Source organism: Epargyreus clarus, unplaced genomic scaffold (assembly GCF_041222505.1).
Source record: "Epargyreus clarus isolate Ecla_fem2 unplaced genomic scaffold, WU_Ecla_fem_2.2 ptg000035l, whole genome shotgun sequence".
NCBI classification, from domain to species: domain Eukaryota; kingdom Metazoa; phylum Arthropoda; class Insecta; order Lepidoptera; family Hesperiidae; genus Epargyreus; species Epargyreus clarus.
The window spans coordinates 8,306,381-8,333,238 of record NW_027332240.1 but is presented as its reverse complement, the minus strand read 5'-3'; the positions used below and the strand labels follow the sequence as shown (position 1 = coordinate 8,333,238).

General features: G+C 33.9%; 1 protein-coding gene across 2 annotated transcripts in view; it reads right to left on the bottom strand.

Annotated features, from left to right (window-relative positions):
* Positions 1-26,858, bottom strand: part of shot (dystonin-like protein short stop) — a 383,469-nt gene that overhangs the window by 330,432 nt on the left and 26,179 nt on the right. The window lies entirely within an intron of this gene.

Sequence of the window (26,858 nt, the reverse complement as noted above, 5' to 3'; positions counted from 1 at the left end):
TAAAATATTTACCGATGAATGCACGTTGAAAATCATTAAAATATTTATTTTTCCGTATATTATATTAATTGGATGCAAAGAAAAAAATATTAAATGAGGAAATAACTTTACATCTCAATTTTCGATGCATATGACATAGATCATCGACACAAAACATAAAACAAAAGAAAGTCTTGATAAAGATATTACACACTTAAATATTTTAAATAAAATTGAACCTTAAAAAGTATAAGGGTTTTCACACAGCAACCCTAACGATCCTATAAAGACCTCAAGAACCCTAAAAGGCCTACAAAACCTAGACAGTGGGTATTCAAGTCGCGTGCGTTACAGACCCGTTACGTTACACATACTGTTGCTTGGACGAGAGGAGAATCTTCTAGAAGCTATTCCCACCGTGAATCGAAAAATATCATACAAACTTTTCTTCACTCACTAAAGTGTAATCCATACAATCGTATACGTCCAAACGACGCTCGAGTTTCTTCCCATTAAGCATCATGGGCTCCCCTACTACTCGTACATTTCGCGAACAGGAACACAGATTCATTAACTGCAAATGTAACTTTGTAATCCTATATACCTTATATAGGATACAAAGTTATTTTATGTAGTTGGTGTATCTAGATAACCGGAAAGAAATTGCAAAATATTATAGTTTTTCCGTGAGTTATATACTGAACACTAATTGTATTCTCAATCTTAACCTTCTATGTCTGCTAGAAGTGCCTTAACATTTTGATGATCGGTCAGTCAGTGAGTGACAAAATTACGAACTTTGACTACTTGTAATTCTTAAACTACTGCTTCAAATTAAATGAAATTGGTAATACACCGTGTCTATACAATGCTTGCTTGGCTCCTGAAAATTCAGGCTTCTAGCTTCATATGCAACGAAGTTACAGGGGGTCAAAAATGGGCCGAATTGCTTCGGGAAAAGTATGGTACGGCCGTGCCGCTTCTTTTGGCTCGACTTGGCGGAGGCACTGCCGTGCCTCCAGGTCAGATCAGAGATTATATTCTTACTCCTTGTACTAGTCTTGTCGATATATAATCGCTATTTGTATGTAAACAAAAACCTGAATTGTATAAAGACATACTGCCGATTCTAACTTAGAACTACTAACATAATAGACGTACGAACGTTGTCGTTGCATAGTACTTTAACAATTTCCGTTCCGCGTGACCGGTTAGAATAACAGGCGACAGGTGACTCGTTACTGTAGTGACCGTGACTCATTTATCAACGGAATAACATGTATTGTAAGGCATAATCATTATCCTATATATACATAGGTTTATTAAACACTAGCAGTAGGTGCCCGCGGCTTCGCCCGCTTTTTGTTCAATCATAATAATATAGCCTATAGCACTCCTGAATAGTATAGCTTTCTGATTGTAAAATAATTTTCGTGATCGATTCAGTATTTCCGAAGATTAGCCCTTACAAACAAACAAGGTTACAAAATTTACATCTTTATAATTTTAGTATAGACTACATAAAAAGTATTATATTGTATTTTTGGATATTTTATTCATGTTATTGAAGTAGTGAATGAGCATGCTGTATACCTGATGGCAAGTGGTCGCTGCCTCACATAGATAAAAACATTGGTAACGAGCTCATATAGTGGTCACTGTCGTTCATGAATAAACCATAAGAATAAACCGTAGTAAGCTTCGCACTAGATTTAAACTTTTTTCTCACGACTGTTTTAATTTTTTATAGCATGTCAAAATGTCCTACACAGTACAACTTTAGTGAATATAAATATTTATTTTTTAATAAATATGAAAGATCCACGTATCGACGTATGAGAAAACAATAGCTTACAGATGTAGGGGTAACGTTGTATAGTCCGCGCCAAACTGCTAGTCCGCTCTGAAGTTGTTGCGAGCATGTGTAGTCACACAATTTGCTATGGCGACGCGATTCATTTCTATATTCAGAACGGACTAACAGTTTTACGCGGACTATACTATAGCATGTCACCAATACTTTTGCTGTCTTGTTAAAAAAATCCACTCGATAGAAAAGACATTTCATTCTCGATTCAAACCTCGTTTATACACACGAGCTACGTAGAACTTGCAGACTTCAACAATACGTTCCGTTCCGCCTGACCGCTTAGAATAACATGACAGGTGACTCGGTAGTGTAGTGACCGTGACTCATTTATCAATGGCCTAATAGCAAATTGTATCGTAAAATTGTAATAGTGTTGTTTAGTTGACGATGCTTAAATTTTAAAGGTGTAATTAATAACCTCCAAACTTCTAATAATAAGTATTTTACTAGTTTTTACCCACGGCTTCGCTCGCACAGGTTTTTTATCTATCCTTCGGAAATGGTACTTGTTTTCGGTATACATGGTACCTTATATTCTTTTCTGAACCTCTGACAATGATAATGTAGTTAAGGAGTGAAAGTGTAAAGAAACTCCTATTCGCGTTTATAATATTAGTTAGAATTATTGACAAACGCAATGTATGCACAAATTTTGTTTGTTCAGCGGTAAATCGGGGTTTCCTACTCGTTGCTTATCTAGAACATTATCTTAGATAGATGGAATTAACAAGGAGTAAAATATATCACAAGTAAATCTTCTTTTTCAAGAGCTTAAATCCCATCAATAAAATTGATTTTGAGGATTATTTCATCGCATACATCTTAACTAAAGACTAAGAGAGTTCTAGCATCTTAAACTACACATAACTTCTTATTACGTTACCTACACCTTCATTATCGAAAATTCGATAATCTATTCTAAAATATCGAAAATCGAAAATCAATCGATCGTTGTACAACCATCTTGAAACTATACCTAATATCTTACATAATCTATATCTCCATTATTAGTATTTACATGGTATGCAACTAATATATATTGTTCAATTTTAATCATAAAATCAAAGGAGATTGTACAATTTGAAATCGTGGTAACATTTTTAAGTACACAATACTAGTCACTCGAATGTCCTTAACATTTGAAAGTGACATATTTTGCGTTACTAATTATAAATTGTGCAATTTGAACGCAATAAATCAGATGTATAACTTTTATAAATAATTATATTGTCTGTCGTGTACTCAGATCAAAAAAGATAGACAGCTCGCGGAACCTTACACAGCTTGGACTTGTATTAGAGAATTTAATCTGAGGACATGATGAATTACAAGAATGTTGCATATGTATATTTCAAATTATATTTTGAACTTGATTTTATTTTAAATATTTCAAACGTTTTATATCGTATTAAGGCGCACTAACTCACCGTAAATTAATATTTGTATTAAACGCAATCAGCAAAATTTGATACATTTCAATATATTGTTTATCATAGGCGTAGTCTATCTTAAAACAAAAAAAAATAAACGTATACCTACTCTACAAGTGTAAAGTATAGTAAAGTATGTTAGAAGTAAAACTATCACCAACAATGAAATAAAATCGATGGTTATAAAGGGTTTTAGTTGAAATTTGAGAATGTTTTATTAATGTTTAGCAGGTTGTTGTTGTAAAGTTATAACAAAAAAAAGAAAAACTACTTTTCACGTTTTTTTGCATTACCTGTGTTAAAAAAACGACCTGTGTTAAAAAAGCTATATTTAATATGAAACATTAAAAAAGTATAGCGGTCAACAGCGAACCGAAACAAAAAAAAACAATCTAAATAAAACACAAAAAATCAGAAACGCAATTTATAAACTCAACAAATATTTAATGCCACGTTGCAAAGCTGAATCTGTGTAAACATTACAAAAACATAATAAATAACAAGAAGAAATATAATTGAACAGACGGACAGATTGACAAATGTAGACGTGAGAGTTGATTAAAAAGCAGACGTCAATCAAGTTTTAGTTGCCGCCAAAAAACTGAAATTGCATTTAGTTGTTACATCCGAATCGGATTTCGAAGTGGGCGCCAAAAAGATATTTCTTTTGTGATTTTTTTTTCTATTTATGACAGTATGACTTGCGTCAATACAGATTATAATCCAAAATGCCAACATTTAACTGACGTTCGAATATGTGACAATGAATTTAATTATTAAATAATTTGATTTTGAAATAAAAGTTAGATAACTATTATTTTGTAATGATTAACGAAAATACAACAAAATATTTTCCGACCCTTTTTCCAGGTTTTTAATTATTTATATTAATTAACAAAGGATCTAATTTAACGTAATTATTTAAAAACAACGAGTTTTCGTTACGTAACTCTGACAAAATAATTTTAATAAAACAAATACGAATTAAGAAAAAAAACAAGCTAGTTTCCCTTCCCGCCAAAACGAAACCCTGAGATTCGAAGTACGACATCGGACCACTCACCACAGATAATTAAACCATTTTATATTACGATTACTCTTCAGTTCTACAGCCGTATTATTTTAATTGCGTCTATATTACGCTTAGATGAGTAAAATACATAGATCACTCCTAACAAAAAAGTGTAACGAGTTTTGAGAATTGATATTGTTGCGTAAATAAAGTGTTGCCACGTCTCCGTGCTAAAATGTCCCTATAATGTTTGAAATACTTATTTATTTATTACGTAAATTACGTAGTTTATTTATACGTACATTTTCTAAAAATGTTTTATTAATTGCCAAGAATAAAAGATAACTTACAAATCGACCTTTTGTGACCGAATAGGTGTAGTCATACAATTCGCTATGGCGACGCGATTCATTTCTATATTCAGAGCGGTCTAGCAGTTTTACGCGCACTATACGTAACTGAAGTGAAGAAACCGAATAAAACCGATAAAATTCGCATAATTAAAAGTAAAAGGTGTGGCGTTTTGAGAAAATGAGAGTGGAACCGCCAACCGGCACGGTATTATCCGGTAAATGGATCTTGTTACCGTTTTACGTTATGTTGGTATTGGTACCGCAATAATCTTGGTAATACGTAAACAAGTGTATAATGATGCTATTTTCAATAGCAAATGATCATGAGAATGTTTGTAATATTGAGTCATAATTTATTCGCACTAAAGTGAAGGTAAAATAAAGCAAATGGCAACTATACTTAGATAATATATTTATTTAAATGTTAAAGATTCATAGTTTCAATTCAAAGGCACCGTCGTCACACCTTATTAATAATTCCACGATATTTGCCTCATCTTATATATAAAAATCTCGTGTCACAATGTTAGTTACTGTGCTCCTGCGAAACGGCTTTACCGATTTCCACCAAATTGTATATGCATGTTCATTGTTCAGAAGGTCTGAGAATCGTCTACTATCTATTTTTCATACCGCTAAGTGATAAGGGTTCACCCTTAACATTTTTTTATTTATATGACAATACAACGTTTGCCGGGTCAGCTAGTAACAGGTATATTAAGCGTTGCTGTTGATCCAATACAGATGATAAAAGCAATTTGGTAGACTGCATGCTCTTAGACAACTTTGACTTTTTACCGACTACTTTTAAGTGTACCACAGGGTTGCCCTAGTCCCTTTTTCGTCTGGACGCAAAAAAAATCTATCAATTATTATAGAACAGAAACCAGATTATTAAAAAATCAACCCTATGGTCACTCCCACAAGTTAAACAATTTGAAATACTCCTAGTGATAGCCTAGTGGTTAAGAAACTCGGCCTCTCGTTCGAGGGGTCCGAGGTTCAAATCCCAGGCACGCACCTCTGATTTTCAAAATTATGTGCGTATTAGAAATTAATTATCACTTGCTTAAACGGTGAAGGAAAACATCGTGAAGAAACCTGCATTACCTGAGAGATTTATAAAAACAATCTCAAAGGTATGTGAAGTTCACCATCTCGCACTTGGCCAGCGCGGTGGACTATGGCCTAATCCTTCTCATTCTGAGAGGAGACCCGTGCCCAGCAGTGGGACAGTAATGGGTTGTGCATGATGATGATGAAATACACCTAGTAAGTTACGATCCATGAAGCCGTTTGTTTTCATTGTTGTTTGCCAATGAATGAGAAAATATTACCTTCCGCCGTGGGGTAAAAATAAATGTTATCTTAGCTTCGTAGCAAAGTCCACCTCAAAAGACATTTATATGAAAGCACATCTTGAGTAAGACGCTAAGATGCAAAGACTCCACGAGAAACCTTTTCACCTCTGCCTTCAAAGAAAATTCCCATTCATTCTTGATACCAGTCTTAAAGGGAATAGGTTAAAGGAATAGGATGAATACCTTGTAATCCTTGGCTGCAAAAATGGTGAGGGAAAAGTTTCAAAAGAAATTTTAAAGGTTCCATTTAGAAAAATAACTTCGTTATTATTTCCAATTCTATTAAAAATATTTCAAAGAAGTTTTTAAGATGTTTTAGATAGATTAATAATTTCTTGTACTCGTATAAATTGTGTGTCAAGATTGAGATAGAGAACTTGTTTAATTCTTGACATGGATTTGACTGAAAATAATATTCGTACAGTAGTCTACCTATACCACAGGAAATAAGACAAAAATACTTGATCTTATCCGATAGTTCTAAAAAAAAATCAAAAATCTGTTGTTCAGTCTAATTTAGGCCAACATGTGTCCTAAAACCTCATTACGAGAGCATGAGCCCAACAGTGGGACAATAACAGCTTAATTAATAGACACAATTAACTCTGTATACGTCCAAACGTTACGCTAAGTACCAGGGCAACAGAAACGCCAGATGGTCGTCTTACCAATTATCATAACCGAAATGTACTAAACCACGTATAAACTCGCGTGTCACCCGACCCCTAGTGTCGCATTACACGCCCGCTTTAGGATATCGTCATATGAGCAGAGGAATCGATTACTTTTACTGTGTTTGCGGTGAACGAACTTACGTACTTTGTTAATGTGTACGTTATTTTGTAAATTTCGAAAACACCCTTTGTGTTATTAAGTCTTAAATAAAAAAAACTTGTATGTGCCAATACTAATAAGAGAATTGCTTAAAAAATTGAATCGAACTTGTGGTGCCATCTATTAGTACTCATGGCGCGTTAGAAAAAACTGATCAGTAGCACTACCATGAGTTTACAAAAGTATTACTCGCTAGCGACTGCGTAAAATAAATGTATGAAAAATTGTACAGCGCCTCTGCTGGTTACTCGTAGAACTAAATTCCGTAGTGTGAGCCACTCGTAACGTAAAAAACCTATCGAAATCAAATCGCTAGCGAATGTCATTATGATCTATTGCTATACAAATTCGATCCCATGAGTCATTAATTTGACAGACGTTGTCAAGAAATACCGTCACGATAGTAGTTATGTTATTCACTAGCAAAATGACAATAGTTTTCTATTTACAATTTCTATAGTGGCGTTTCTATGCCAACTCATGGTAGTGCTACAGAGATAATTTTCTATCTCAATGTCTTGTTTAAAATATGTGTTACATGACTCATGTAACACATATTACATGTGCAATGCACAATTAAAAAAATATTTAAGTACCAATTTCGTAGCAAAATATTTATTATGTTGTTACGTACGAAAAGAAAACTGAATAAAAAGTATTTAGATAATTATGGTAATAACAGCGTCAATGACAATCTTAAGAGGACTTATATTATTTGTACCTGAAATATATTTTTCTGACTTTCAACGTACATACGCACTTACACGTAGTTTTTATCATAAGTATAAACAATTCAACATGTCTCACATGCCATTTAAAATAATTGCGACATATTTCATACAACACAATTGAAATTACTTTTAAATACGTACATTTCAAAAAGAGTAACAAGAATGCCACCTACGCGTTGATAAAGCATAGAGCCAATTACGGAGATAAGATCTTAGACCAGGTGCTACCTTATCTGAAGTACCAGGCGCCCATAAATTAAAAAGGATGAATGGGACGTCTTGCGAGTATCTGAATATCTTATCTTTAACGAGGTTAGATTATCGGTACAAGATCACAATTTAAGATAAATGATTTAAATTATTACTATTTTAAAATGTATTAGCAGCAAATGAATTATAATCGCTCGAGTTTTAATGTTTTAGGAATGTACCTCTTGAAGCGGTTTTCGGAGTTATTTATTTTAATGCTATTGGCTCTTCACTAAATAATAAATTGACGTGGAATGCATTACTAAATTAGAAAATTTTAAACCCCAAATATAATAACAGATCTGAGGTCGGCCCTCGGTGCGTTGTTACCCCTGACGAAATGCCTAATTACAGCTTATAATATACAGTGTAAACTCCATGTAACGTCACTCGATTTAACGACAAACTCTCTAATGCGTCGAAAACAATTGGCGTAGTTGGTTTAGCTTGTATTCCATACAATGATACACTCTACATAGCATTACACCCACTCTCAATAACGACCACAATTAAACAAAAAGTACCTTTTAAGTTGCTAAAATTAGTAAAAACTGCGCACCTGTGTACGTTCTTTTGTCGCTTTATTATCCTAGCCCGCAATAAACTCGTCTGTCGGCATCATGCATACGAAACTTTCTAAGAAATTCGTTCTTTTGTTTACAAATTGGATTGCTTGCACAAAATTATTGGAAAATTACTTCCTTTGTCACCAAGATGCCTCAATATCAGAAGATATGAATAAAATAATTAAAAAAATACAACAAAATTACTAGTGCAGCAAAAGACGTCAGACAAAAATAACAGACTGCACGCAATAGCGTTCAAATAAGATTCTTTTTTATGTACATAACTACTAACACTAGACTGAAATAAACTTTTTCTTTTTCTAATTCTGATTTTTCTTCTCTCCATTTAACGACCACTCTCTATAACGCCATAAAATGCACAGTCCCTTCAGTGCCGTTATATAGAGTTTACACTGTACATAGAAAAGTTTGGAAAATCCAAAAGTGCACGACTCATAATGCTCATTTAATTATGAAATATATAAAAAAAAAAAAAAAAAACTTAAGTCGTTCAAAATTAATTGCCGAAAAAACAGCTGTAGTAGGAAGAAGGTACTGCACAAGCGCCCCAGGTGGAATAAATGTACATAATATCTATAGATATACAGTCTTGTAGTTTTCGTTTTTTATTAATTGCAATTAAACGACACTGAATTAATTAATCATTCGCATTCAGTGACCTACAATCGTCGATTAGAATTAAAAAAAAAAAAATTAACTCAAATGATGGATTTTTTCACAAGTTACAGTGTTTTCAGGTTTCACACATGACGGACAGGAAATTTTTTTGACCTATTTTGGTGTTTTTTTCCAATTCTATTGCAGTAAATCAATTTTTAAAAAGTATGGAATTAATCTCCATTAAATTATCTCGACAATAGTATGCAAAATATCTTGATTCCGTGAACTATCAAGGCTATAATAATAAAAATAGCCGCCAAAATGAAGCGAAAAAAATTTTTCGATCGTAAAGCACTCTCTGATGCTTCGCATCATGAGTCGTGCAATATAGCAGCGCTAACACTGCTCTTATTAAAGTTACAATATGTGGGGCGGTCGTACCACTGGAGTTATATCACGAAGGATAACTTAACTACGTATTTTTCAAATTCCTTTCGCGTTGTGGGCTTGTACTATGAAGTTTCGTACACTGTTTTTTTACGCTAAAATCTTGTAGTAGAGTAACTTATAATTAGAGATTGATTAGACATAAAAATATAAGCCATAAAAATCAATTTATTTAGTTAATAGCAACCAATTAATAAACAAGAAATACCAGGCGCCCATAAATCAAACCGGCTTAAATATTCGTGGAGTATTGGCGGCAAAAAAATAAAGCGCCTCTGATCTGAGCAAAACATTTGATATTGATTTGAATTTTAAATTAAATCTTAACGAGATTAATTATACTTTAACTATTTAGTTACTTTAATAGCTACTAATAAACTAGAAGTACCAGGCGACCATAAATTAAAGAGACAACAATATTCGAGCGAAGGCTATTAGGAACCTATCTATCTATAATTTATCTATAATGTTATCTTTAACGAGGTTAGATTATCGCAGTTAGATTAAATGATGCAGTTAAATTGTAATTTAAACTAGAACGGACTAATTAGGTTATTTTTAATACATCCGTTCGGTGGATCCGTTTAGCAGATGTTTATATCGGATGTATTATAAGTTAATTATTTTCTCACACTAGATAAAATTTATTGTAACAAAAATTCGAATATATTGTTATAATTTGTAATTAAAACCTTCTTTCTTAAATATGCTATTCAAAAACATAAGCCACATCCAAATCTGCTTTGTTTATTTTTGAGAAAATCGCAGACATACATAAGTACGTAGCGGTCAAATATAGACACTATTTTTTAGAAGTCAGTTAAATAAGAAAAGTTTGGGAAATCCAAAAGTGCACGACTCATAATGCTCATTTAATTATGAAATATAAAAAAAAAAAAAACTTAAGTCGTTCAAAATTAATTACCGAAAAAACAGCTGTAGTAGGAAGAAGGTACTGCACAAGCGCCCCTGGTGGAATAAATGTACATAATATCTATAGATATACAGTCTTGTAGTTTTCGTTTTTTATTAATTGCAATTAAACGACACTGAATTAATTAATCATTCGCATTCAGTGACCTACTATCGTCGATTAGAATTTTTTAAATTTTTTTTTAACTCAAATGATGGATTTTTTCACAAGTTACAGTGTTTTCAGGTTTCACACATGACGGACAGGAAAATTTTTTGACCTATTTTGGTGATTTTTTCCAATTCTATTGCAGTAAATCAATTTTTAATAATTATAGTTCAAAAAACTAAAAAACACGCTTTAATGATAAAATCAACTAAAAAGTAGAAAATAATTTTCAATCTAAGAATCAATTAAGGAATTGTGGAAAAAGTGTGGGGTGCTCCATTTATCAGGTTCGAAAAGCACCCCACACTTTTTCCACAATTATACTATTTACTGTTCCTTAATTGATTCTTAGATTGAAAATTATTTTCTACTTTTTAGTTGATTTTATCATAAAAGCGTGTTTTTTAGTTTTTTGAACTATAATTATTTATTAATTTTTAGTATTTCTCGTTATAGCGACCACCATTATTCATCGTTTGTAAAAAAATCAAGTGTCTATCTAGTACGATTTAAGAGATAAAGCCCAACGACAGACGAACAGACCGCAGAGGGTTTCGTTTTAACCTTTGAGTACGGAATCCTAAAAATCATTCTACAAGAGCGCATTATAGATATGTTTCAGAACATTTGAGTTATAGGGAAATAACATTATTATTTTCTAAACTAAAAATCACGATATAAAAGTTACGCCTATTAAAACTAAATAGCAATAATTATTATTTGCAATCTAAAGTTGCGATGAACTTTGCTGAAGGTGTTTGAAAAATCTCGCCGAGAAAATCGTTAATCCAGAGGATGTTGATAAGGACAATGGTACAAAACTATTAATGTTTAAAATATTGAATTGTCATCGGTCCTTAATAAGTATGCCAAATTTCGAGTTAATCCGACGTTTTGAAGGGGGTTAAAACCATGTTCAAAGATTCCGTTACATACTAACATACATACGTCTGAAGCTAATAAAAGCGTGTTAAAAATTTTTCGATCGTAAAGCACTCTCTGATGCTTCGCATCATGAGTCGTGCAAAAAAACATAGCAGCAGGCATAGATTAGAAAAGATACTTCGCCGCCTTGAAATTGAATGAAGCCACAAACGGCTTATTAGTTAGTTCTTTTTTTTGAATTCTTGACAAATAAAAACATTATTAGAGAAAATTTACGAATAAATAAGTAATACTGCGTAATTTATTTTAGGGACATTTTAGCACGGAGACGTGGCAAAACTTTTTTACGCAACTATTTCAATAATCAAAACTGGATACATTTTCTTGTTAGGAGTGAGTAATCTTTACTTATCTTTGGCAACAGGTAAATTAAAAAAAAAAAATCTATAATAAAAGTATATTTCTAGAATAGTATAAAATCATAGAGTGCACGCGTAGTGTCTGAAAACGATCAAGATTTGAAAAAAAAACTTTTCGAATTTGACAGATCATTTGCTGAAAAATTTTTACAAAGGAACCGTGGGTACATAGTTGAGCATAAAACAATACAACCTTCACATACCTACATATATTTTATCAACAGCATATTTGGAGGCAACTTTACTTCGGACTTTTTTCGAGAACTCACCACTATGTTAGCCAATACTCATGGGTAAACCGCCTCGCCCATCCAATTAATACCGACAGGTGTATAGGGGTACGGCCGTTGACGTCACTACTATTATCCAGTTCAACAATTGCTATTCTGACTTGATTACAACTCGTATCTTTACTGCGTAGTTGTATGACCTTATTGATGGTACATACAAATTGGTCATTCTTCATTTCAATGTCTTTATTTGTAATCATAGAGCTACTGTTGTACTGGAAACGGATTCGTTCTAGATTTAAATGCTTAGTTCCAGATTCAATTGGCGGAATGTAGTCAATTCGGATATAGTGATAAACTAGATGTATCTATTCTGTATTTTTTTTATTTTATTTTACAATGACACTATTAAACGCAAGAAACCACGGGGCACAACTACCGTACATATTATCGGGAACTACGTACGTCAAGTGAAGCTCTATATTAACAAATATACAATAAAATGCCTAATTAAGTTCGTGTAAACACGCAACCTTATTCCAAGCGGCCATGAAATGCAAACATAACGTAACGCATTCCTTGAATAAATAAACTAAATCGTGCACTGTTATGATAATGCAAGGTTGTAACCGCTGTCAATGACATGTTATATTGTAGCACTTTTTGATGTGAAACATCTATAGCCGCACGTAAAACCGATTTCTGGCGTGGCGACGCATGCCGTGACGCGTCGCCACGCTATACGATGGTATATATATACAGTCTATATGCAGTAGTGTGTACGGTGTGGCGACGCGTCGCCATGCGCAATCGACTGTGCGATTCTCTCGCACTCGATCTGGCGTTAAGCCATCAATAAATTCGTAAATTTTTGTATTTAATGAAAATAAATGTTTATTCAATAAATAGTCATCGTTATCTGGAAAAAAATCGTAATATTTTATTTTATCATTATGACATATTTAGTTCCTATCACAATATGTTCTTTTCTGCATATTACTTTTACAAAATAATGTCGATGTTTCACATCTGCCAGGCGTCCCGTGACGGCTCACATTTTTTTATATTGAAGCAAGTATCATGTTTTAGGTGGCGGTAAGTTTTCACTGCGGCTCATGAACGTCCAGTAACCATAAGACTTTTTGAAGTGAAAACTTCTTTAGTGGCGTGGTGCACTTTTTGTGATGAGTAAAAGATGTTAAACTTGCGTCAGGATCACGTGACCTGGTCGAAAATTCGTAAGGCGGCAAAGCAAACTGCAAAATTCAAGATGTCATCCGGTGTCAGTAAAGAAAAAATATTTCAAGTGTCAGTTTCATTTTTAGGGTTCCGTACCCAAAGGGTAAAAACGGAACCCTATTACTAAGACTTAGCTGTCTGTCCGTCTGTCACAGGGCTATCTCCGGAACCGTAATAGATAGACACATGATTTTTTTACAGAGGATGTATAACGGTGGCTATAACAACAAATACTAAAAATAAAATAAAGTTGAATATTAACCTTCCCTGGACTTCCACAAATTATTCTAAACTAAAATTAGCCAAATCCGTCGAACCGTTCTCGAGTTTTAGCGAGATTCGGTAGCTCTCGAGTTTTAGCGAGACTCGGTAGTCTCGCTAAAACTCGAGAACTGTTCGTTAACAGCAACTGATTTTTATACATATATAGATATTTTATTATTCAGGTTAAGTTTCGGAAGTTTTCACTTTTGCCGACACTCCAGTGCAACCCATTGATTTTTTCGTTACGCTCAGTAAAGCTATATAGAACAGGGATTCTACCTGAAGCCGATCACCGATGCGTTGTCCAGACTCCAGAGGATTAAGATAGTTGCCTCATATGTGAGGTAACTGGCATCAATTTACCCTTCACGGAAAACCAAAACTGCTTTATACTAGGAATAATAATGTTTATACTATAGCTAAGTTAGGATGCATGATATAAATGTCTTTCCTTCAAACATGAACACAGGAGCGCATAAAACTGATATTATATGGCATAAATAAGTTTTACCACCCCTAAAAATTCTATACAAACACCTTCATTTTGCTAATAAATCTTTAATAACACAAGTTATAATTTAATATCTATGATTTCCATTCCATAAAAGTTATTTGCAAGAAACTTTAATAAGGAAGCACGTTTTGTTATTGTAAACTTTAATGGTAAGATTTATGACCCATGGTGTATATAGTTAATGATTTTGTATTTATGTTTATGTACCTATAAATTAAAATAGATGCCACACACATGTAAGATTATTTGTACTTAATTTTTTACTGAGGTATAGTCCGCGTAAAACTACTAGTCCGCTCTGAATATAGAAATGAATCGCGTCCCCATAGCAAATTGTATGACTACACCTGCTCGCAACAACTTCAGAGCGGACGAGCAATTTAACGCGAACTATACTTACATTTAAATTGGTTCAATAAATAATAAAATGAGGATATTGTGAGTCTTGTATAAGTATAGAGAGTGAGCGAGATGTGAATAGAAATGCCGGCATTTTCGATTAAAACCTTTACTGAAACGAGTTAAAAACAAAAAAAATATTTGCTACGCTTCAATTAATGATTATACAACACCAAAAGATGTTAATAGTTTTATTCTTGTCAATGAGCTAAAATAGAAAGAGCCAAAACTATTATTAGAGAGGAATACGCACGCGAAGATAAACGACTTCACACGGACTAAATACTAATATTATTGCTAATAATAACTTTGGTCCCTTCGTTAAGTTTAATTATTGAAGTTAGCACCTTCTGTGGTTCGATTCCGGCAGCAGCACACCTATTTCTGCTAAGGGTTGCCGTGTCTTAATTGAAGGGTTGTAGTAAGGATGACAAACTTTTCCCTCTGTGCTCAGGGGTAGCGGCGCATTTGTGGTCGACCTGAGGTTTCCTACCTCTTAATCCTATCTGGGGTTGTTTACAGATGTCCATGGGAGGTAGTAGCCACTTGCCATCAAAATAAATGCCCCTATGCTACTCCAATATTATAAAAAAATATTAACAAAAAAATGATGCTCATAACAAAATCCAACGCGATCGGTACATAAAATCAATTTGAAAGATACGAACATCTTTGAAATAAACATTTAATACATTTACGAATGCTTACAATAAAGAGTGTTTCAATTGTGGAACGCATAAACGGATACATAAACATTACTATCCAATTAAAATAAGATCATAAATTCTAAAACTGGCGCCTTCTAAAATAGTCCACCATAAAATTAAATTAGGCTGTTCACACACGCAGATACTTAAAGTCTACGTCAGTCCTCGACCAATAGATGGCTTTGTTGGCTTGTTTGTGCTTAGACTTGAAACAGTTCCGCTACAGGAATAGTGGTTAAAAGGCTGTGGCATAAACAACGTACTAATAATTTGAGGTGCAATCACGTTTTCAGATGTAGCAATAGATTTATGATAATTGTTAAGTATTACTCGTCGTATTTGGAATTTGTTGCAGATGGATACTAGAGAACAATGACTTAACGTGAAGTGAGATGCATAGGTTCTCGTTTGCTGCTGGGATCGCATCTAAATCTAAACGCTTCTTTCTTCATTTACTTCATACTTTACATTACATACTGTCCTGCGTACCTTCAAACATTTGCTAGTTAATGTAATATCTTGAATTCAACACACAGTATTAGTACTCAAATTAAACAAAAATGAAATCTCTTAATAACTCAACTAACTTATTTTTTTTATTTGTACACGAAACCGAAAACAATAATAACGTGATATGTCGTAATATGTAACACCATGCGCGAGCGCCCTAAAATATACTTTCGTAAAAGTTCTAAATTCAAAACACGTTTTCCCGCGCGATTCACTGCGTAATCCACCAATCTTGATCTGCGGGTCGACGGCCGGCGTACGTGCGGAGTGCGAGCTACTGATAACTCTTCTTTTACAATATTTTATTGGCTTTATTACGACAACTGAATAATAAAATAAAATAAGAAAAGCCAATTAAAACTAAATAAGTATCGTTTATCTCTTAAATTAACATGTAAATCTGAACTTGCTTGTTTGCATTGCCTGTAGTAAAATCTATTGCGGTTCAAGAAACAGAGTTCTATAGATAAACCGAAAATAAATCAACGGACTGCAACCGAGTGCCGGCAGAAGTGAAAACTTTCGAAACCTAAACCGAGTAATAAAATATAATAAATAAAAAGTGAAACAGACACCCATTGACATATTTTTTCTATCTGACCCCGGATAAAACTGGACTTTTGCAGTTTGCTTTGCCGTCTTACGAATTATCGATCAGGTAACGTGTCCTGGACGAGAGTTTAACATTTTTAACCCATTACAAAAAATGCTGAACGCCGCTAAAGAAGTTTTCACTTCAGAAATACCGAATAATACATGTTTTTATAAGAGGCCTGTTTTATATTTAATTTTTTAATTAAGCACACACTATGCACCAATTACAATTATTTATTCATAAAAAAACTAGAATAATTTACAAAGTACAAAATTATTTTATTATCTATAAAATATTATTATCATCGTATAATTAATAAGGCAATTTATCTGCGAATTAATCAAACCAAGGTCGAATAGCCGACCTTGCACTTTGCATGCTGATAAGATTATTGATTATTTATGAATATTATTTGGTTCAATATAAGTTGTTTACTTAAATGTAGATACTATTTATTCCTCACATATTTTATACCAGACGGAGGAGATAGAGCGCTGTAAGAGACGAACTACAGCGGAGGCTTAATAGAGTTCCGTTGGTACCCTTTGAATACGGAACCCTAAAAACAACAAATTAAGTTGACGTCATAAGAGACGGAGTGGTCAACATACCGGTTTGACATGCAGTGTGTTCCGGGTTTGATCCTCGGTCAGACATTCGATTTTTTCGTGGTCTGGATACTTATGGATTCGTCTTTCTGTTGGTCCATAGCACCCACATTACAAAAAAGTACTATTTTGGAATATCAGTACGGAAAATCGTAACTAATCGGTCAAGACGAGTCGGACGCGTCTAAAGTTCATGAGACATTTTTTTCTGTTTGTTTTACAAAATAACCTATTTTTTTATAATTTTAGACATATGCAAGGAGAAATATCTTTTTTACTTTTCCTAAAATTAGACATGGCGGTGGTGCGTCCGCTCTCAAACACAGTGAATTATATTCTTATTATTATTGAAGTATTAGAAAGTAGTCATAGATATAAATACACACAAAGGGTATATATAAAACCTCGTCGATAAAACCACTGGAAACAAATAGTTTAAAGCCAAAGGTAATCATAATCTAACAATACGTGTCATTATTACAAAGAAATCAGATATAGGTGTATAATGAGTTCTACAAATAAGTCATCATCATCATACTTATAAATATGACGAGATTGTGCTAGTATTTCTCGATTTATTGTATATCTTTGAGATTTTGTTTAGATCTATATAGTTTGAGATCTGTTTAGATAGATATATGTATATAGCATATAGAAATTCTAAGTCTATGGTTCAGATTGACACTGACATTGACAGCCGGGTTTGTGTAACTGTCAAACAAATACAGACTATAAAATTAAACTCATCAGAATAGCTATTCCCGTCAATTCTCCCTGAATAGCAATGAGATCCTCCTACGCGCAGGGATTTTCGATTTAATCGCAAGAATCTTAATTATTATAATATATCGTTTCTAATGTCGAAATATTTCGATTTTTTTTTAGTTACAATATTTTTTTCTTTATCTACTATCGGTTGATAACCTTGATTAAAAAGATTTCAAAAGAATTTAATCTAACATTTTTTAGAATATCAGTTGGAATGCATCAAGATATATTACAGCAGCGCTATATTTTGCAAAATGCCTACAATATAACAGTGGTAACATAAATAAATTTACTTTTACTTTTACAAAACTCCGTTAGCAGAATATACTTGTTTTTATAAACAAGTAGAGCGAAACGGTATCGCCCCTGAAGATATCGACCCTAACCTTCCTCAACACTTATGGAATATTTTATGAGCGTGTGAGTTGCAACACGTTTTACAGGGGTAGCCACCCCTTTTATGTAACGGCTGGATTATTATTGAGTGAGGGTTTATGGTATGGTATTTATTTCCAACGGACTAAAGTTTAAAATGTACAAATTAGTCGAATATCGCGTAAAAAACAACTTCTTGTAATCATAATACTTTTAAGTATAATAACTGGCAGGTAAGAAATGACGCTGTTAACTGAGTGAATTGAGAGTTCCTGTTATGTTGATAATAAAAAAAATGAAATAAATAAATGAACAAATAAAATTGGTGGGAAATACCCGATGTATTAACTCCGATGTAAACTCATTTCTTAATCATATTAAAGTGGAAGTAAAATAAACGTGTATTTTATGTCTCTATAAATGTGGAATTAAATAGACTTAATTGCTTTACCTTAGTCCGAATAATAATAATAATATAGTGGTGAAAAAGTAAATAAAGATAAGCCAAAAAATCAGAATCCAAGGCTGTAGATATCGTGTTAAAAACATTATTTTACTAATATTTTGACATGTCTATTTTACCTTTTGATAATGAATACAACAAGGCTGAATGCTTTTGTGATGTTGACCTTTTACAGTAAGCGCGGGCAATCAGCCGTCAACGTCAATTCGAAAATAAATTCAAATTATCTGTATGATTTTCTTAACATTTTTTTTTGCAATGAATACTTACTACATTACTTAGAAAATCCAACTAAAATGCAAATTACTAGCGCTCATACATATGTATAGATAGTATATACTATCTAATTAATATATTTTTTGCTCATAAACAACAAGGCAGAGCCCACGCGTGCAATCAATTAATGTATTCAACCGATCCGTTTAATCACAACCATGCATATTTTATGCACTGTTACAACATAATTGGCACTTTACTGGTAATTATACTAAATTTGCATCACTTTCTAACTGCGTGTTTACGCTTTCAGAATCTTAAGGCTGATTCAAACTGGTCTTTATTGATTAACAATGCTCTTTAGTAGCAATAACCTCGTATTGACTAATATTCCCATACATCCACATGTGAATTATCGTATGAAATTTGGTCTCTACATATATTGAAGATCGTAATACAGAGTCATTTTCATTTTCGAACACAAAAAATAAAACCTTTTTACTCGACTGCAGAAAGTAATGCTTTACGAGCACATGTGAGTATGTCGGTATTTCTTATTATTTGACATGTTTTATAGCCCAAATGACTTGATGGATTTTAACATATGTGGTGTCGTTAGTCGTCTAGATTGTGGGAGTGACATATGCTACATTACTTCACATTTCAGTTAATTGATTTGAAGCAGTTGGGATTTTAATCTTATAATAATTCTTAATTCAAAAAGTTGCTCCCATAAGTATTGGAGCTCTACTAACCAATTTAAAAAAATGATATTGAATATTTCGTTTTCAATTTCACACCTTGTGTGCATCATATTATGTGCATTATCTTTAGTATTTACTGCAGTATTTACGCATCGCTCGCATGCATGTATTATTTAGATACATATCAGTAGCTTACGTTCATGTAAAATGTTTTTACATAAACATTGCGTGCTTTTCCACAACTAAATTACCATATACCATTATAAACCATAAACAATTGTCTTCTATACAATCATATAATCTATGCCAATCATAGACAAATGACCGTAACGTAACTCATCACGATCGTTCTTATCTTTTTTTCTTTTTAATTGAGCCGTCAAATATGACAGCTTCATATATTGAAACTGGTTTTTGTTTCATTCACTCATTAATTATTAATTAGGTTCTCGTTCAAATAGCAGTTAATCAAGTAGTTTTATTGTTTGTGTAAACGAAAGTGTTTGTTTTTGCAATCTCGTAGAGAAAGTAGTATGAAATAACAAAAAATCTGATTGACAGTAGAATATTATGTCAACTTAGAAATAAAATCGATTTTAGACGTGTGGTGACGGACAACTGCCGCTACTCTTTTTAATAAAATGAGGTAATATATTAATTTTTTTTTTGCTTACGAAGGGGAAACCTTCAAAAGGTACCTATGCCGTGGGAGCGGCACGGGGTTATGTGGGATTCTTACCGCACTAAAACCCCCCGGTGGCCCTCCTCGGCGTTGTGTAGAGGGCTCCGAGATCTCCAGAGGAACGCAACCGGAGTCCTCTTAGCGCGTTGCCCCGTTGGACTTCGCTCAGGTGAGCGTGACGCTCGCCGCACCGTCTGGTGTGCACGATGGTATGCAACCACACATACCGCTGTCCTTCCCGGGGTCGCTGAGTATTATCTAAAGTCAGTCATTGAAGAATTTCGAAACAATTTCGAACCTTCTATGTGTCTGCGTTAACACACCTTTAAATCAGAATACAGCATTTAACTCCGGCGATATTAGTTAGAACATGTTGAAATAGGGCGGTATGGCCTCCGGAGTCGAAATACAAAGACTTCTAGCATCTTCAAGATGTAAAACTTTCAGATCGGTCCATCGATTACTTTTAGAGAGCGGACGTACATTGCAAAGATACTAATTGAATTTTTATATAGAAAGAAAGTTATGAGTATCTCCGAAGTCGAACCACGAACCATTCTACAATTATACCGTGTACACCCGGATCGCGGAGCGGTTACCGGTCAGACGTGTAGAGTCGCGGGTTTGATCCCCGGCAGACATCTAAAAGAATTTAAGAGTATTTTGCAAAGGGTAAAAGCGGAACCCTATTGCTAAGCCTCCGCTGTCTGTCCGTCTGTCACAGGGCTCTATCTCTTGAACCATTAGACACTTCAAATTTTAATTTTGTTACGGGTCTGGGTGTTTTCGTCTTTGTATGCCTCCATGGCACCCACACAGGAAACCCGTGAGTCTGTGAGTATAGAAAGCGTCGTTCTATACTTTTACATCAAAGTCAAGCCAAGAAGCTGCGAGGACATGATGAGAATAAGAAAGTGCTCCATTTGCGGTCATGTGGCCGTTCACACGTGCTTTCTCGCCCACAATGAGATGCGTGAAACAATACTCTCGTGGTTACGTTATCGCGATACACACGATATCGTGTGGATGTATTGGTATAAAAACGTAATCGTTATTTTACTATGTAGATATTTTAAATAACGGTTGCAACTGGTGTTTAGACGCGTGTCTTCGTTTTTAGCTCTGTCTCATTTATGAACTAACATATTTTTTACGTTTATAATTACAATCGATTAAGATCTCTTAACACAGCAGATTCTATTTGTTGTAGGTACTATACTTGAAATTAATTTTAATTTTAGATAATGAATCGTTATAGTTTTTTTAATCGCTTCTTTACAAAGTCATATTGCGAAGCAGTGACAATTATTGGCGTACGTAAATAATTCGGTACAAAATCTATTCGGCTAACTTACATAATAAGAGGATCATCTTATTCCTCAAGCTGTGATCGAATTCACGAAGAACTTGTGATATATGGAATTGGTCATAAATGTCCATGCACGGCAGGGACTACTAACCATCAGACTGTAAAGTAGTCCAATCTTATTAAAAACATACCCACGAACTGGTGTATGCAATTTTTCTTTGTAAATGTGGAATGTGGTGTCATACCATTTCTCATTGCAAACAATGGCTCCATTCTCACGGTGCTCCTTCACCGTTAGTGTAGTGAACCGGAGATCTAGCGAAGTTGAAAACGTTAGAATGTACAAAGTTGACGCTCACTTGCGTTGGTTAAATAAAACCACGCTCAAATCGCACAAGGAAAATCGTTAATCCTGATTCCTGTCGTTCTTGATGAGGTGAAATAGATAAAATTATTTAAATCGTGTATTGTCATCGGTTCTTGATAATTGTTCAAAATTTTAAATTAATCGGACCGTTTAAAGTGGGTACAAATCAAAATTAAAGATTCCGTTACATACAGATCAAGTTAATAAAAGCGTGGTTATAACAACCCTTATTATTTTGTTGTGGTACTTAATCACATTGTCTTACGCCAGTTATTATATAACTTTGACAAAGGCTAATGTGCAGAAATTTTGAAATATTGGATAGACCGATTTAATAATAACCGGATTTAGTAACAATCATCAATTAATAGATGTTTATGAAGTATGAGCAGTAGAAATTACTATGGTAATCCAATCATTATTGTCCCACTGTTGGGCACGGGTCTCATCTCAGAATGAGAAGGATTATGGCATAGTCCACCGCGCTGGCCAAGTGCGTATACTTCACAAACCTTTGAGATGTTTTTTTTTTTATGTAAATCTATCAGGTATGCAGGTTTCCTCACGATGTTTTGCTTCGCCGTTTTAAGCAAGTGATAATTAATTACTAATACGCACATAACCTTGAAAAATCCTCTGATTTTTCAAAGTGCGTGCCTAGGGTTTGAACCTCGGACCCCTCGTTCGAGAGGCCGAGTTTCTAAATTGGGCTATTACTGCTTTTTTTAGAAACTGCTATACCAGCGATATAATTAGCATTAAAATGGATATTTAAAAGAAAACAACTTCCACTTTTTTATACAAAAGTCTTTGATAGGCACAATAAAGACCAGCTTCAATAACGCAGTTAGGCACAACTGCTTGTTTGCACGTGACTATTGTACTGTTATTGCCTCAAAACTAGGCCATTTTGTACTGAATAAGAAAGCAGCCAAAAAATTGTGGGAACTAAACAGGCAAGTGAAGTAAATAAACACATAAAAGTTGCAACACAAATATACCAAGCTGTACGTAAATTTTATTGACTTTTAAGTTATAAAATCGTAACAAATACAATGATTAAAGTATTCTTTTTTTTATTAAATTTATCAACATTTATCTATTTCTTAATTATAGTACGCATTTTATTACATCAGTTAAAATAGATTTATGACGCTACTCATTATTATTATTGATTGGTGACAATTATTACAGTAATAGTAAAACGAAGTTGAATAAAAGTTCAAATGTAAAGGGTTATATTAACTAGAGAATTATAATAAAACAATTTGAGTAGCGAACAGAGACGACATTTATTTTTCCTTTTTCTTGTTATTACATTGCAAAGACATTTATCTATGCCAGTATTATTTTGATATATTACAATACCACCACTTATTAAAATAATCCAAAAACAAAACACAACTAATTAATGCTGTTCCTACAGTATACTATTTAACTTTTACAATACCTATTTTATGTAAGAACTTGTAATGTTTTACTTTACATAAACTTTTTGTAAATAAATCAGCTGGCATTTCTGTAGTATTTAAGTATGCAATTTTAACGAATTTCTTATCTACAGCCTCTCTAATAAAATGAAACCTAACATCGATATGTTTACTTCTCCGGTGATACATACTATTTTCTGTAAGTTTCTGAGCACTTTGGTTATCATTATACAATAAAATTGGTACATTTTTCCTATTAATAAGTTCATATAATAAATTTCTTAGAAATATAGCTTCTTTACTGGCCTCACAGACAGCCATATACTCGGCCTCTGTACTCGACAGGGCCACTGTCTGTTGCTTTCTACATTCGTGAGAAACAACACATCCAGAATATAAAAAACAATATCCAGTAAATGACTTTCTGTCCATAGTGTCAGAGGCCCAATCAGCATCAACATATCCAATTACATCTGAATCATTTTTATAATACATTAAACCATAAGATTTTGTAGAATTTAAATATTTTAAGACTCTTTTGGCGTGCTTCCAGTGTGTTTCACTATTACAATTATTAAACTGACTCAAATAACTTATGCAATAGGCAATATCTGGTCTTGACATTACTGAAAGATACATGAGACTTCCTATCAGCTGTTGATAAGGATATTTACTGTTTACATTGTCTGCTTTAATAAGTTTTAAATTAACTTCCATAGGAGTATCTATTGTGTTACAATTTTCTAAGTTAAATTTACACGATAATCTTTCTATAAACTGTTCCTGATCTACACAAATTTTGCCTTTATCAATCTTAATATTCATACCTAAACATTGCCTTAATTGTCCTAAGTCTTTCAACTTAAATCTGGTACTTAACTGACTTTTCAAGTTATCAACTTCTTTGTTACAATTAGAAAATATGAAAAAATCATCAACAAACAAGGCTACAAAAGTTTTTACTTTTTCATAGGATTTTATAAATAAACAAGGTTCATAAACAGAATTTTTATACCCAAATTCTTGTAAACAAAAATCAACCTTTTTATACCAAGCCCTAGCAGACTGCTTTAATCCATAAATGGCCTTTTTCAACTTTAAAACTTTGTTTACATTCTGTTCATGTTTGAAATTCTGAGGTAACTGCATGTACACAGTTTCATCAAGATCACCGTTGAGGAATGCGGTTGTGACATCTAAATGGGTAATATTTAAATCTAGATTAACACTTATTGCAAATAACAATTTTAAAGTGGAATACTTTAGAACCGGGGCAAAGGTTTCTTTATAGTCTATTCCCTCTTTTTGGGTAAAGCCTTTCGCTACCAATCTGGCCCTATATCTCACTGTGTCATCACTATTTAGTTTTTTTTTATACACCCATTTGCACTGAACCACTCTAGCATTACTAGGTTTCTCCACTAGCTCCCAAGCTTCAGTGTCACGAAACGATTGTAACTCCTGCTCCATTGCTTCAACCCACTGTGCCTGCTCTGTGCCATTCATGACCTCTTCATAGGTAAGACTATCCTCATTATTACTGTCTACAGTCACACATGCTTTACTGTACCCAAATCTCTCTGGTTCTTTCCTTATACGCTTGTGTTGGATAGGTGCGCTAACAGGTTCAAGATTCTTTAAGCCTTCATCAGAAGCACTGTCATATATTTCTGAGCTACTTTCAGATGAAGTCCTTGTTTCCTCATCCTCCGGTACATATGTCTTATCTGTCAGATCAACCTCGGACTCCTCAGATCGTTCCTCTTCCCTTGCAATTTCTTTATCTTTTTCTTCTACCACAGCTGGTATCATGTCTGAGTTGCATTTGGTCTCCATGATAATCACATTTCTGCTGGTGGTTATGCTTTTAGTTAGAGGATTGTATAACCTATATCCCTTTATATTTTCTGCATATCCGAGAAGAATATATTTCTCTGCCTTCTTGTCCCATTTAGTCCTTTTTATTTTAGGGACATGAGCCATTGCTGTGCTTCCAAATACGCGGATGTGGCTAAGGTTTGGCTTCTTGCCAGTCCAGAGTTCATACGGAGTTTTCTGTAAACCTGATGCTAATGTTCTATTTCGTAAGTATATTGCAGTATTGACTGCTTCAGCCCAAAAATGCTTATCCATATTAGCATCAAATAGAAGACAACGAGCTCTTTCCACCACTGTTCTATTTAGTCTTTCGCACATGCCATTCTGCTCAGGCGTATATGGATTAGTTTTTTGATGCAATATACCTGCTTTCTTCAAAAAACTTTCCATTTCAGAAGAACAAAATTCTCCACCGTTGTCTGTTCTTAGTACTTTTATGCTCTTACCTTTCTGGTTCTCAACCATAGCTTTGAAATCTTTAAAGTACATCATCACCTCATTCTTAGATTTCATAAAATATACGAATGCCATTCTGCTGTAATCGTCAATAAATAGGAGAAAATATCTTGACTTACCAATCGAGACTGTCTCCATGGGACCGCAAACATCCGCATGAACTACCTCTAGCACACTGTCACTTCTGGAACCTGTATGCGAGAAAGGTAGTCTCGCTAGCTTCCCTTCACAACACGTGATACACTGGGACTTGTCAATTTCAGCCTTACCGGGAAATGAAACCCCTTCTACAGCGCCATTCTTCATACTGTTCAGATCCTTACTGTTTATATGGCCCAACCTTCTATGCCACAACATACTGTTCACTTGCATTGCTGAGCCTGCCAAGAAACTATCCTGTTTTATGGCCAATTTGTACACTCCATTCACTAGATGTGCTTTTCCGACAAGTATATTTTTGTGGTTGTATATATTGCAAACACTTTCTTCAAAAATAACTTTGTTTCCGTTCCGAATCAACTCACTCACTGACAGAAGATTAGTTGTGAGGTTAGGAATGCACAAAACTCTTTTCACAGTAATATCATATTCTGAACCATCTACAATAGTTGTCAACTTTGTATTTCCTGAGCATAATACTGGTACTGTTGTTTCATTAGCTACCACAATTTGTTTCATGGTTGGATTGTACGAAATATCTGACAGACGGTCTTTGCTTGAAATCATATGAGTACTGGCGCCGGAGTCGACGTACCAATCTGTCTTTTTGTACGTCGAGTTGAAGAAAAATCCACTAAACACTGTGCTGTTTTTATTATCTTTGTTTTTGTTCAAACTGCACTGGTTTTTATAATGTCCGATTTGTTTACATTTGTAACACCGAATTGTTTTGACAGATTGTTTTGAATTTGACGTTTTCGAGTTTTCTGCAACTGCAGCGCCATCTTTTCTCTTACGCTGCTGCCAACCTTTCGATAAAAACGCGCCTTCTCCTCCATTGTTGCCAACCGCAGCACTCATATCAAGCAATTTTGATTTAATCATATCTGTACTAACCGCCATTCCCGAATGTTCTATGGCCATTATCATCGGGGCAAATTTTTCTGTCAATCCCGCTAATAGTAAACATCCAACCCATTCATCAGTAATATTAAAACCCGTTCCTCGTAATTTTTGAGCCGTATCTACAATCTGAGTCACGTATAATGTCATAGATTCACAATCTTCTAATCGTATTGAAATTAAATGCCTTAGTAAACTGATCTTTCTTTGAAATCCTGAATCGTCAAATAGAGATTTTAAACGA